This window comes from Microtus ochrogaster, chromosome 7 (assembly GCF_000317375.1).
Source record: "Microtus ochrogaster isolate Prairie Vole_2 chromosome 7, MicOch1.0, whole genome shotgun sequence".
Lineage (NCBI taxonomy): Eukaryota > Metazoa > Chordata > Mammalia > Rodentia > Cricetidae > Microtus > Microtus ochrogaster.
Window position 1 is genome coordinate 46,882,293 of NC_022014.1, and position 14,540 is coordinate 46,896,832.

A 14,540-nucleotide genomic window follows, 5' to 3' on the forward strand; every position below is an offset into this window, starting at 1 on the left:
TAAAAAAAGAAAAAAAGAAAAGAAAAAAAGAGATTTACTTTTACTTTTATTACTTTTTAATTGTGTTTGTGAATACATGCACGCGCGCACACACACAAACACACACATTCTCTCTCTCTCTCGCACACACACACACACACACACACACTCAGCATCATGGTCATACTCAAATACTCAAACTAAGGGCCCTGGCCTAAGTCTATCCAAGGTCGGGCTGCATGCAGTAGATACAGGCAGCAGACAGTAACAAACCCAGCAGCTCCACAGGCTAGGACTGAAGGCTCACTTGAGTCCAGGACATAGAAGCCAGAGGCTCAGCGCAGCACGTCTGCAAACAGACCAGCAAACAGCAAAAATGAACAAAGAAGAAGGTAAAAAGACAGTCTCCTTGGGGCTGGAGAGATGACTCATCTGTTAAGAGCACTGGCTGTTCTTTCTGGGGACCGGGGTTTAATTCCAAACACCCACATGGAGGCTCACGACGACTGTGACTCCAGTCCCAGGGGACCTGTGTCCTCTTCTGGCCTCCACAGCCACCAAGCATGCCCGTGGTGCACTGACATACATACATACATACATACATACATACATACATACATACATACATAGACAAAACACACGCATAAAATTAATATACTAATTAACTGAAAAACTCAGGTAGTTTCTAGAGAGCCCAGCCCCTCTCACCAACGATGCAGAACCCAAAGAGGCCAAGGTAACTATCTGGCCTTTGTCCCCACAACAGTAAGTTAACCATGGTGCCAGCCTTCAAACCCAGCCCCACACACAGAGGGACAGACAACTCTCCTCAGATCTTTAGAGAATCCTTTCCCAAGAAAGATTCCTGAGACCCTTGCTGGGTGTAGTGGTGCACAACTTTAATCCCAGGCAGAGGCAGGCAGAGCTCTGTGAGTTCAAGGTCAGCCTGGTCTGCAAAGTAAGATCCAGGACAGCCAGAGCTACATAGTAAGACTCTTGTCTCAAAAAAAACAAAACAAAACAAAACAAAAAAAACAAAAAAACACAGAAATAAACCAACCAAACAAAAGAGATTCTCGAGGTCCACTCTCCCGCTCTTTCCAGGAAGATGAACAGGACAGACCCCAGTGTTGAGAAACCCTGCTTGTAGTGTTGACAATGGCCAAGAAATTGGAGTTCCCTGAGTTGGAGGTGAAGCAGGCACAGAAGTACCTGCTTACAGGCCAAGCCCTGGCTTAAGGCCACAGGGCAATGATGAAAGCCCGGCGTCTGCAGCATTCTGTCTGGTTAGAGTCACATGAGAAGTAGTGCTGAACCTTGCTTTGAGTCATCCTGAATTCCAGAAAGACAGCGCACAACTCCAAGTACACTCAGAGTCCCCACCCCCATATGAGGACAGCCATCCAGGACGGGAAGCAAGGATGCTCTCTCTGCAGCTGGTGAGTTAACAGCTGTACTTGGGGCCACCTTGCAAGGCAGACTTGAGCTGAGACGCTGATGGCCAGTGATGGGCGGGGCTACACTTGACCAGCGCTGCTTACTTAGACACACTTCTTACTCCCTATGCAAACAGAAAGGGATGGATTGATTTGGAGTCCCTGGACCCCTTAATCTTCTCTTCCCACTGTAACCACATTGAACAACTCCCTTTCTCAGCCTTTCATCTCTACTCATCTCTCCAAGTGGCACACTAGGGACAGGGGACCAGCCTGGCTTGCTGAGACTGCCAGGCAGGACCCTAGACTTTGATCCTAAAAGTGCTAACTAAAGCCAGCTCAGAAAGGGACCAGATGAAGAGAAGACCTTCCCCTCCTGGCTCAGGGAACAGCCTACCAATCCCAGTCCTAGCCCCTAGCTATATCAGTCCCTCAGAACAACAGCCTTGAAATAAGTAGGGGAACTTGTGGGAGCACATGGGACCCCTCTTTTCCTAACAGCATTATGTGACAACATTGGGGTGCCCGACACTGCATGTTCTTATCCACAGTCAGAAAACTATGCTCTCTGGGAGGGTCTAACCTCAATGTTCTAACCTGAGTGGGGCCTCCACGTCACCTGAGTGGGCTCAGTGGCTTCCAGGGATAAGGGCCTCCCAGTGCATGCTTCCTGCAGGTTCCTGGCACCCAGCTGGCCTGGGTTTTACAGCTTATTTAGCCCACTCCCATTCCATAGGGCATCATCTCGGAACCCTGTTTGGGAGCTGGCACATACAGATGCTCCCTGAGGCACACCATGACCGCCCCTTTACCATCACAGAGCACAGATATCATCGGCCCTGGAGTCAAGGCAAGAGAAAAAAATACAGGTAACTGCTATTTCTGGTCCCCAGGAGAAGTGGAGATACCTCCCACCACTCTCTTCTGCCCCTCAGCTGCTCTTGATCGTGGGGAGAACATAAGAAGTAGAAAGTTAACAGAGGCAGATGTAGCTTTGAAGTCGTTACTCATGCTTGGATGGGACATTTTTGCAACTGTTTTTGAATCAGCCATGCTCCTGTAACTCCTCACCCAGGTTCCTATACATAAACCCAATAAAGCAAGTGGGGCTTGAGTGGACCGACTGACTTATTCGGTTTGTTTGCGGTGCCCCTATCTAGGATGAAAAGACAATAGTCTACATCTTCAGAATAAAATAAAAAAAACTCACATTCACCTTGGAAGGTATTTGCCAGAAATGAAAGGTTGAAAAGGGTCTGTGGAGGACTGGTCACGGTGGCGCACACCTTTAATCCCAGTCCTTAGGAGACAGAGGCAGAAGGATCTCCATGAGTTCGAGGCCAGTCTGGTCTGTTAGTGAGTTCCAGCATAGCCATAGCTACATAGCATAACCCTGTCCCAATAAATAAATAAATAAATAAATAAATAAATAAATAAGGGTCTGTGAATGTGGGTGCCCGGTGTGCACACAGCCCTGGGTTTGATCCTCAACACCAAAAAAACAAAAAAACAAAAAAACAAAAAAACAAAAAAAACAAAACAGGTATAGTGGCAATAAAAAGATCAGGAGTTCAAGGTCATTATCAGCTATATAGAGAATTCAGAACCAACAAGCCTTGTCTTTAAAGGAGGGAGGAAAGAAGAAAGAATTAGCATGGGAAGTTGCCTCTCTAATAATATAACTAGATCTAATGATATCCCCTGAAGTTTCAGTCTATCGTAAAAGCAATGAGAGCTCCCCGTGTAAAACCAGTCAAAAATGTTCAGCAGTCACCTCCAGTGTTAAACACGGCACCCCTTTTCCCCCAACAATTCATTCCTAACTACGTGTGTCCGGTAAAGAGGTACACAGCCACAACCCAGAAAACCACATGCAATATGTAATGGCCTAACAGAGATACAATCATAAAACACAATATAGCAGGAGACTGGGCAAGTGTTTTATCCTCCACAGCATGAGTGAGTAGAAGCCAGACATAAAAATAGCCCACACTATAAGATCCCATTGACAAAGTTCAAAAATAGATGAAACTCATGTGTGGTGGCAGAGGTCTAAACAGCAATTGCCCTTGGGATGTGACTGGGAAGGAGCACAGAGAGCCTGGGCTGCAGGTGTCGCTTCTGTCCCACAGGGGAGATGGCGGATTGGAGCACTGCACTCTTCTGTACGTGTTTGTATTTCAATAAAAAGAGCATTCAGGGGGCCTGGAGAGATGGCTCCGAGGTTAAGAGCACTTGTGCTTGCGGAGAACCTGAGTTCAATTCCCAGCACTTACGTGGCACTCACAACCATCCATTACTCCAGTTCCCGGGGCTCCCACACCCTCTTCTGACCTCTGAGGGCACCAGGCACATACATGGTTCTATTATGAGGCAAGGTTTCACTAGATAGCTCTGGTTGTCCTGGGACTCACTATGTAGGCCAGGCTGGCCTCAAACTCATAAAGATCTGCCTGTCTCTGCCTCCCCAGTGTTGGGACTATAGGTGTATGCTATGTAATATTTGCTATCTCAGTAAATTATTTTATTTTATTGCATTATTTATTTTGGTTTTCAAGACAGGTGTATGTGTGTGCACACGTGAGTGCGTGCGCATGTAACTTTGACTGTCCTAGAATTAGCTCAGTAGACCAAGCTGGTCTCAGACTCACAGCGATCTGACTACTTCTCCCTCCCAAGTGCTGAGATTAAAGGCATGTGCCACTGCTGTCTGGCTCTTTTTTTTTTTAAGTTTATTTAAGCTGGGTATGAGGGCACACACATGTAGTATCAACATGAGACCCTGTTTTAAAACATATACACACTATATTTATTTATATGTTAGGAGTACTGATTTCTCTTCCTGATGACCTGGGTCCAATTTACAGAATCTACATGGTAGCTTACAACCATCTGTAACTCCAATCTCAAGGGATTGAATGCCCTCTTCTGATCTCCTCTGGCATACATGCATGTAGGTACTACATACATACATGCCAGCAAAACACCCTCCCTGCCCCCCCCCCCCAGAGCCCCTGTGGCCCAAGCCACTTCCTGCAGGAATGCCAGTGGCAGCCCAGAAACAGTGCAGGGCAGCTCATCCTCTGTCAACCTCTGCTGATCCTTGGTTTTCCTAAGCACTCAAACCTGAGGTCAGCAAGCAGAGTTCTGGGGACACAGGAAGAGAGAGGTGACTGACTGGGGTTGACATCCCTAGGACAGTAATGGAGGTATCAGTGGTTCCCTGGGCAGCCTAATGGGGCTTGTCCTGGCCTTGTCTAGTAAACTATGTGGATCACTGTGGAGACTCCACAGAGGTTGGCTTCACACAAGCCTTTCAAGATAGAATTCTTCCTTAGCTCTCTGGAAAAGTGTTTCAGAGGCCAAAGGAGCGTATGTTCAAGTTATACCGGGCTATTTAGTGAGTTCCAGGACCGCTTGGGCTGCAGAGTAAGACTGTCTAAAGAAAAAAGAAAAGGAGGAAGAGGCGGGAGAGAGATGGGGGTGGGGTAAAGAGCAAGTGCACCTGTGGTAGAGCTAAGGCAGGATGGGCGGATGGGCGGAGGGGTTGGCCTTGGCCGGGAGCCCAGTCGCTCTCTTGGCTGTTTGAACTCTCAAAGCTTGTCTATCTACTTCCTGCTGGCTCAGCTCAGCTTGGGGCAGGCAGTCTGGGCACCTGACAGGTTTCCAGTGATGGGGGAGGAGGTGCTGGACTATGGCCCATCCTGCACCTGCTTTCAGGGCGAATAGCTCCCATCCCCCTGGCTGGATGCAACAGAAAGAGGGACCTTGGAACCTTCCAATGGCAAGAGGTGCTAGAGTATCAAGCGTGCCATGGGCTCCGCGGGCTGGACCCCTGTGGGAAGTCTGAAGAGGATGAAGAAGCTTCCGTTCTCAAGCCGTGTAGGCACCCACCCAATAGGCTGAGGAGCTCTCGGTTCGGATCCTGCACACAGCAGTCTCTGTAGGTGTGTGGCTCATTGGAGACGAGAAATGTATTTGCCTGCAAGTCTAGACCATGAGACCAGGCTTCCTACTGGTCTCCCTTCACCCCGTTGTACAGACAGGCAAACTAAGTCACAGAGGGAACTGTTGCCTTGTCCCGGCCTTGTAGCTCATCTGCTGCTGACCTTGGTTTTGCTTGGGGCCAGCGCACCTCCACTCTAGCGGCTCGCCTGCCCCACCTTGGAGTTTCTTTGCTGTTACTGCTGTCGCTGCCCTCTCTCATGCACACCCTTCTGTCCTGTTCTAGAATCAGGCAGGCCATCTGCTTCCAGGAAGGGTCATCTGGGGAGTCTCACTGGGTGTGGGGTCCCTAAGGTCGGCCTGCAGGAACTCAGTTCCACTCATGTGGGTGTAGGCAGCAGAGACCATATGCAAATGACTAGCATGGCTAGGTCCTTTATTCATGTCTACTGAAATCTGAAATTTTAATTTCATGTAGCTAAAAGAAATTATATTGCATGAGCGTTTTGCTTGCATACATGTCTGTGAACCACACACATGCCTGGTGCCTGAGGAAGCCAGAAGGTGGCACTGAGTCCCATGGAATTGTAGTTACAGATGGTTGTAAACCACCGTGGGTGCCGGGAACCAAACCTGGGTCCTCTACAAGAGCAGCCAGCACTCTTTTGGGTTTTGTTTTGAGATAGAGTCTTACTGTGTAGCCCTAGCTGACCTGGAATTTGCTTGGTAGCCTACGTTAGCCTCAGACTCACAACGAAGGTCTGCCTGCTTCTGCCTCTCAGTGCTGGAATTAAAAGTGAGTGCCACCACACCCAGGGGCAGTAAGCATTCTTATTTTATTTATTTAGATTTTTTTTTTGAGACAGGGTTTCTCTGTGTAGCTATGGCTATCGTGGAACTAGCTGTGTAAACCAGGCTGGCCCCAAACTCACAGATATCTGCTTGCCTTTGCCTCCCGAGGGTATGTACCACCATCACCCTGCCTTATTCTTATTTTGTGTGTGTTTGTGTGTGTGGGGGGGGTGTTTTGCCTTCATGCATAGTCATCTGTGTACCTTGTATGTGCCTGTTACCACCGGACAGTAGAATAGACCATCAGATCCGTTGGGACTGGAGTTACAGGTGGGTGCGAGGAACTGAACCAGGGTCTTCTGGAAGAACAGTCAATGCTGCTAACCACTGGGCCATCTCTCCAACTCTGACAGTAAGAATTCCTAAGTGCTGAGCGACCTTTTCAGCCCCTCATGTAACTTTCAATGCCTGGTATTACTCTCAAGTTTGTTTTCAGCTACTTAAGACATGAAAACTCTGGAGCTGGTAGTCCAGGTGGTAGAGTTCTTGCCTAACACACTCAAGGTGCTAGGTTCAACCTCTAGCACCCATATAAACCAGGTTTACACACCTGCAATCCCAGCACTTGGGAGGCAGTGGTAGTATTGTCCCAGTTTACCTCTCTGTTAGTGTGGTAAAAACACTGGCCTAAAGCAACGTGTGGGGGAAAGGGTATATTTCATCTGGAGGGTATATTTCAGTCCATCCAACAGAGGAGCCAAGGCAGGAACCCAAGGCAGAAACTAAAGCAGACACTGTGGAGAAACATTAACTACGAGCTTGCTCTCCATGACTTACTACAATCCAGGACCACCTGTTTGGGATCCACACAGCCCACAGCAGATGGGGCCTATCCAGCAGACATGCTCACAGGCCGCCAATCAGAACCTGAGTTTTCTTCTTCCGCACTCTAGTTTGTGTCAAGTTAACAAGAAACTAAAGCAGCGTAGGCAGAAAGACCAAGCAAGGTCATGCTAGTCTTTAGGAGTTCCTGTTCGGCCTGGGTTGTGTGGGATCTGGCCTTAAACACAAAACAAAAAAGTATAAACTGTTGTGAGCTTATAGGCTTTAAAAAATGCATACATGCAAGCATGCATATATACATACAAGCCCTGTGGGCCAAATGTGGCCGTTGGGACATAGTTCATCAGTTCTCTCTTCTAGAATGCTCTGCCCTGAGGTTTAGAGTGCCACTCACCACAGCCATAAGTCACAGGTGGTGATACAGGGGTCAGTAGCTGTGGTTGACCTCGAATGGATGATTTCCTGGGATTTGGGATTTTAGGTGTTAAAGCCAGGGGAGTCCCCAGCAAAGCAGATCAGCTCATCACCCTGTTGGCAACTGTTAACCCAGTGAGACCAGGCTTCAGGAGACAAGTCAGCCAGGGCTCAAGTATGGCCCTCTGGGGTCTGCCTACACCCTGCCTGGTCCTTGGTCCTGGAGGTGTATGGTGGGGCCTTTGTCCCGAGGCAGCTAGCCTCCTGCAGGGAGCTGCCCTGTTCTTCCCAGCAAGGAAACCTCTGTGGTCAGGGCGCTCTTTCAATAGGCAGGAAGTTGAATCATCAGCTCCAGTAAGGTTTCTGTGGTGTGTGGGTCGGTCCCAGAGTCCAGGCTTCGGGCCCAGTGGCTGGCTCCAAACTTTGTTTTCTGCTTTCTCCAGAAAGGAAAGCTCCAGAGCGAGAGAGTCTGTCGAAAGGAGAGCCCCTGTGTCACGCGCCTGTGAAGAGCAGGTTCGAATGGGCTCTGTCCCCAGCTGGGTAGCCTTCTGTGACTCCCTCGCCCTTTCTGTTCCTTAGCTTTGGCTTCTAACACAGAATTCTGATGATGTTTTGTGGAGAGCGACTGTGTGACGGAAGTGAGAGGGCACTGGGTTCCAGGAGACGCGTGGCTTCAGCAGGGACAAGGATGCTTCAGTGTGCAGCCTTGTCCCCAGATAGCTTGGGGACAGACGCTGTCCAGGCACCGCAATGCAAGTTGAGGAGTCTCAGGAAAGATTTTTGTCAGGAGGTGGGGGAAGCAGCGCAGGAGGGGCTAGCTTAAAGGACTTCCGCCCAGTCGGAACAATAATCATAACATCTATTGTCTTTACTGTCTTATTATCTTATTCATTCATTTAATTTATGCAACACATGTGGAGATCAGAAGACAACTGGCAGGAGTCGGTTTTCTCCTTCACCGTGTGGGTCCCAGGAATCGAACTCAGGTCTTCAGGCTTGGCTGCAAGTAACTTTTCTGACTGAGCCCGCCTTTATCAGCCGCAAGCTGTTTTGGACTGAGGACAGAGTGTGAGCGTAGCACGGGTAAGGCCCTGAACTCCAGGCCCTGTACGATGTGGGGGAGGGGAGCACTTGCAACGTTCCCAGCCCCTAGGCTATCTCCTTTGATCCTCACAGTAAGAGTGTTCATTGTTTCATTGTTTCCATTGTGCAGGTAGTGTCAAGGGGGCCCAGAGAGTTAGAGACCCACAGAGGGTCACTAACACAGCTACCCAGGAGGCGTGGCCTTAACTCCACTGTTAGAAAGATATTTTAGGGAAGGACTAAGGGAAGACATGAGCTTTTGAGGGAAGTCAGGCATAGGGATGTGGAAAGATGTTCCCTTCCTGATGCTGCTCAGGGACATGGGAGAACATCGAAGTCGGAAAAGGAGCTCACAAGTGAGATTGAGAGCTGGCTCAGTGTGTAGGAGCACTTTCTGCTCTTGCAGAGGACCCAGGTTCAGTTCCCAGCACCCACGGTCGTCTGTAACTCCAGTTTCAGGGTATCCAATGCCTACATGAAGGTGGTGTCCATAGGCACATACACATAAGTTAATTATCAGTCAATCAAATTAAAAAAGTAGTTTGAGGGGCTGAGGCTGTAGATTGGTGGGTAAAATATTCCTACACAAACGTGAGGCCCTGAGCTCAGGTCCCCAGAACCTGACCGAAGCTGAATGTGGTGGCACAAACCTGTTTTGTGGCACTCCTCCAGGGAGGCGGGAGGTGTACCCACACCCCTGTAAGTATAACCTCTTACCTGTGATCTCAATAAGGAAGCCCAAAAATCTCATTGGTTCCACAGAGTGAACTTTGGCTCTCTGTCATGGGGACCTTAAAGGGAAGGGTAGACTTTGTTGACATTTTCCCAAGAGAAGGAATTGTTACAACAGAGATAGACACACAGAGACAGGCGAATCCCTGGAAGCTGATAGACCAGACAGCCCAGGAGAACCGCTACCCGCAATTGTCCTTTGATAAATACACAGACACACACACCCCCCATAGCATGACACACACACACCTGCACTCAACACACATCAACATGTACACACATTACACACACAAGGGATAAGTAAGTAAAAATGATTTAATGTCTGAGAGACTGGGGTCATAGATCGGTTGGTAGACTGCTTGCTTGGCTTCAATCCTCAGTCCAAAAACCAAGCATGCAGATGTGCCCCCGTCATCCCAGCACTCAAGGTGTGGAATTCAAAGCCATCCTCAGCTACATAATGAGTTAAGAAGAGGTAGCATTTACTGGGTTGGGGTAATGCACCCCTAGATACGCATCCTGTTGAGCAGGCTGTCCCCACAGTCTCTGCAACCATGACGAGGAGCTGGCACACAGCAAGATCTTACTGCATACAAAGCTATCTGAACAGTGCTGAGCAAGATGTCCCAGCTTTCCCAAGGGTGTGACTTGGGGGGGGGGGTCCCTGTATGTCTCACCTCTCTTAGCATGGATGTCGTACTTAAGATGAACCACAAATTCCAGATTTGGGGGAGGAGACAGTCAAGGTACAGCGAGTTTATCACCTTTCGTAGAGGACCAAGGCCATGAAGGGCTGGTGAGTCCACTCCATGCCCCATTTGGGATGTGCAAACTCAGCCAAGGTTGATGCTGTCTGATTGGCTCAATCCAAGGCCTCAGAAGTCATGCCTGGCAAAAGGCCAGGAGAAGGATGCTAGAAACGGATCAAAAGATGTCCCTCTGGGAATTGTGTGAAAGAGTAAAAGGCCCTAACCCAGAGTGCTTCCTGGGAGAAGGACAAGATAGACCATTCTAGAGAAGGAAGTCAATCTGACTGCCTCAACCTGACCTTCTGCCCAGGCTCACACCAGCTGCAGAGATGGCGTCTCCCCTGAGCAGTAGACTCAAAGCCCCGGGAACTCAGTCTCACTGAAGCACCATGAAGTCTCCCATGAAGTCACTCATCTAAAAAGTATTTTGCTCGTGGCAGCTGCGTGATTGCTGTCTAGAAGCTGTTAGGGCCAGAGTTCCAGAAGTATCAATACCTCGGGACATTTAGGGATCAGAACAACCTTCTCTGAGGTTGGAGAAGGGGAAGAAATGGGAAACAGGGACTGAGATTAACCTCTGACATCCCACTTGGGACTGAATGGAACAATAGGAGCCTCAGGACCCTAACCACTCCTTCAGACACTGACTTCCATTAACTGGCTATTTTTGGGCAGCCCCAGACTAGACTAGTGGTTCAGAAACCTGAAATAGTTCTGTATTAGACGTGGCTGGCTCACCGTCTTAAATGAGTCTGGTGGTGAGCACACCTCACTGCGTTCCACTCCACAGATGCAGGAGTAGCCAGGGCCTCCACCCAGAGGCCAAACTCCATAGCACCACACATGTGGGCTGAGAGCAAGTGGCCACATGGTGCCCACAGCCAGGTCTGTCCCGTATTCTACCTGGACCTCCTCCAGGGCCAGCTCTGAGCTCCACCTCTAATCAGAAGGTAGAACAGGACTGGCTGGTTGAGAGTCCCATGGGACTGCCCTGTGGGCACTACCGAGTGACAGTTCTGAACCTCTCCCTGATTGCTGTGAGTGCCAGCCTGGCACGGGGCCCCAGAAGCTCTGCTTCCCCAGTCCAAAGGCCACTAACAGCCAGCGGCTGGAAGTGCATGAGGGCTGTGCTCTAGCCAAGATGGTGCAGATGTGGAGAGAGGGCCAGAGGGAGAGGAAGCCCAGAGCTTCGGGGCATACACAGGAAGGCCTGAGACCTATCCAGCTGCCAGCCAGGGCTGTCTGGCTTCCCTCGTCTCGTCTCATAGCCAGCTGACTCTGGACAAAGCCTCACAGATTAGCCCATGCCAAGCTCAGGTGGCAGTTCTCCTGGAGAACTTGAACCTGCTGTGAGGAGCCTGTCAGGCTCCTGAAGGGGAAATGCCCAGTTCCTCCTAGAGCATAGGCCTTTGTGGGGTAACACTGACAGGCAGGTAAAGGAGATGGCTGGGTCGGAGTCTTTTATCTGGGTTATAATTCACTGCAGGCCTGGTCTAGGTGGGCCAAGGGGACTCTGTGGGGGCTCTGAGGGGCTGAAGGGAGATCCTAAGAAGGATACAGTGGGGTCCAGAGCAAGAAGGCCTACCCAAAAGTCAGGAGATTGGCGTCTGTGTGCACGCTGTGGTGAAGACTTCCAAGTCCAAGTAGGAAGTGGAGCAGGGACAGTGGACCTGAATCTGCCCGAGGGACCAGATTCAAGGCTTCTAAGGCCAGGCTTGACACGGGTCTCAGGAGAGACGGCAAGGGTCAGAAGATGCCCACCTGAGCATTGTGCTGTAAACTAAGTAGGGCTACACCAGAGGCAGGTACCCACACAGCAAGGTCAATGGGTAGAGGTGTTCCCTGAAGAGACAGGTTGCCAACTGAGAAAGGAATGCTGCCAAGTCAGATAAGATGGTGAGTGCCAGGACTAAGGCTGAGGCAGGAGGATGGTGAATGTGAGGCCAGCCTGGGATACATATTTTTTTTAAGTTGTGGATGAATTGAAAATAGCCAGCCATCTGGCCCTGAGCTCTCGTCTTCCAAGTCTTTGCTCAGTTGTGTCCTAGTGCCCCAGCTTGCAAGAAGAGGTGCTGAAGTCCTGTCTACTAGTGCACGCAAGGTGACCTCAAGTGGAGCAGAGTCCTTGCCAATTTAATACAGTTAAATTAGATCATTAGAGTAGAGTGGGTCACTATCTAGTATCTTTATAAGAAAAGATAAGGCTAGTATCTCTTTAAAAACAGGAATATTTGAAGCTGGGTGTAGTGGTACAGTACACCTGTTATCCCAGCTCTCAGAAGTCTGAGGCAGGAGGATTATGAGTTTAAGAGCAACCTGAGCTATACAATACACATAGTAAGTCCAAGTCTAGCTTGGGTTACAGAGTGGAATCCAGTTTACAACAAAACAAAAACAAGAAGTAGTGGCGAGGAGAGAGAAGAGAAGGGGAGGAGAAGAGGAAAGGAGGAGGGGAAAAGATGGAAGGGATGAAGTTTTGGGTATATACACAAGAAGAAGGAGAAGAAGAAGACATTTGAAGACGCAGAGGCACACAAGCAAGCACAGAGGAAAGACAGTCATGTGGTGATGAAGGCAGAAACCACAGAGATGTGGCCCCAAGCCAAAGAATGCTTGAAGCAACCAGAAGCTGGAAGAGGCAGAAGCAGCCTCCCCTGAGTCAGGCATTTGAAGGAAGAGGTCTTGTCAACACTGATTTCTGGCTTCCAGATTCCAGAGCAGGAGAGTAAATTTCTGTGTCTAAGTCATCCTCTCCGTGGTACTTTGTTATATCATCCTTGAGAAGGATGCTATCGTGGCTTCCCCCAGAGCACTCCCACGCTGCTGCTTGAGCAGGTCCTCTTTCTGCCCATCCTCACCTGCCCCACAACCCTGCCCCCGTGCACCCAACTCGGAGCCCTTCCCTCCTCAGTAAAGCTTGGTAGGTCTTGGTAGGTCAGTTGATCTCCCAGCACAGGCTGCAGGCACTTGGAGTGCAGGGTCTGACCTACAGTTAATCATGTGATGCCCAGCACACAGTGGGGGACTAAATGGACAGTCAGCCATATAAGTGCCATCTACAGCTGCACAGCCTGCTTAAGCTTCGGATAGGGACACAACAGTCCTCAGAGAGCTTCCAGCCCCATCTACACAAGGTATCCTCAGCTACTCCACCCTCCAGTTCCCTCCTGGACCTGGATAATTCTGAGGAACTTGGGGAAATTCCTAACCTCCCCTTTCAACCAAGCCCTTGGCTCTTGGAGTTAGCCACAACATAACTACTCAGGTCCCTTCAACAAGGGGACTGTGTCTGTGGCTGATGACTCATGCACGCTGCTCCATCCCGCAACCTTGGGCGGGACTTGGGCTGGGGAGGATGCCAGCCAGCTCAGGCTAGGAGCTTGCATCCTGTTGCCCCAACCCAGTCCTTCAGAACAGAGTGTACTCAAAGCTCCAGGACAAAAATCTGGAAGCGGAGACCCGGCTCGCGTTTGGACTGAGTCTGAGTGATGAAAAGAGCAGACAGGGGAAAGAGCAAGTTCAAAGTTCCCGAGGTGGGAATGCACTTGGCACAACCAAGAATTGAAAAGAACACAGGGAGGCAGGAGCAGTGTTTCAGGAGAGGTCAGGATAGGCGTGGGACCAGAAGGGACTTCACCTGGACAAGCCAGAGTAATTGCCCACGTCAAGCTCCTTATTCTTGCTTGTTAGTTTTTTGAGACAGGGTTTCTCCATGTAGCCCGGTCCGTCCTGGAACTCACTCTGTAGACCAGGCTGGCCTCAAACTCACAGAGATCTACCTGCCTCTGCCTCCCGAGTTCTGGGATTAAAGGCGTGCACTATCACTGCCCAGACTAGGCTCCTTAACTGTTTTAGAGTTATATTTCATTTTCATTCATATGTATGTGTGGATGCACAAGGGCGTGTGAGTACCTGCAGAAGCCTGAAGAGGGCGCCAGATCCCTGGGAGCTGGAGTTACAGACAGTTGTGAGACACCCAACCTGGGTGCTGGGAACTGAACTTGAGTCCTCTGTTACAGCTCGAGTGATCTTAACTGCTGAGCCATCTCTCCAGACACCATGTCCTTAATTTGATGATCTCTGCAGAGTCTCTTTTGCCCCATAAATAAGAGAACATACTTCGCAGGTTCTGTGAAGTCCATTGAAGACGATGGGGTGGGCATTGTGTCTCTCCCGTCCCCTTTATCTATTCCCGATCTATTTAGATGTATAATTTATCAGCTTATCACCAAGCTTTCCTTCCCTTTATCTCACATCCACAGTCGATCATACCCTTTGATCTTTCTCCTAATCAGACACATATCCTACCCTTCAGTGATCTCATAAGCAGACCTTTAAAAAGCCAGCTGAGGGGGTGGAGAGATGGCGCAGTAGTTAGGAACCCCAGCTGCTCTTGCAGAGAAGCTGGGTTCAGTTCCCAGCACCCGTGTGGTGGCTCACACTCATTCGTAGCTCCAGTTCAGGGGACCCAATGTTATCTTCTGGCCTCCTTGAGCACCAGGCACACGTGTGGTAAACACACAGTCAGAGCACTCATGCATGCCAAGGAAAATTAAATCTTTAAAAA